Below are 288 nucleotides of genomic sequence, written 5' to 3'. Positions count from 1 at the left end.
GTTATCTTATTGGTTGGCGTCATTGCTCAAAGGGCGTGGTTAAAATAAAAAGTTATGCGCACGTTTTTTTTTAATACGGTACTACAGATTACATTACACATAAAATCTCCTATGATCAATGATTTTGTCCGAATAACAATACTAGCGTACTATGTGTTTAATAATTAAACTTCATACTAATATAGTTTGATTTAGTAGAATTCACTCGTCTTTTTCGACTCCCATGTTTGACGCGCTGTAGCAAAGTGAACGAATGGTAGGAGTAAACGCAATTGTGCATTCGAAATT

The sequence above is a fragment of the Oncorhynchus gorbuscha genome, linkage group LG17, assembly GCF_021184085.1.
Source record: "Oncorhynchus gorbuscha isolate QuinsamMale2020 ecotype Even-year linkage group LG17, OgorEven_v1.0, whole genome shotgun sequence".
NCBI lineage: Eukaryota > Metazoa > Chordata > Actinopteri > Salmoniformes > Salmonidae > Oncorhynchus > Oncorhynchus gorbuscha.
This window is presented reverse-complemented; position numbering follows the sequence as displayed.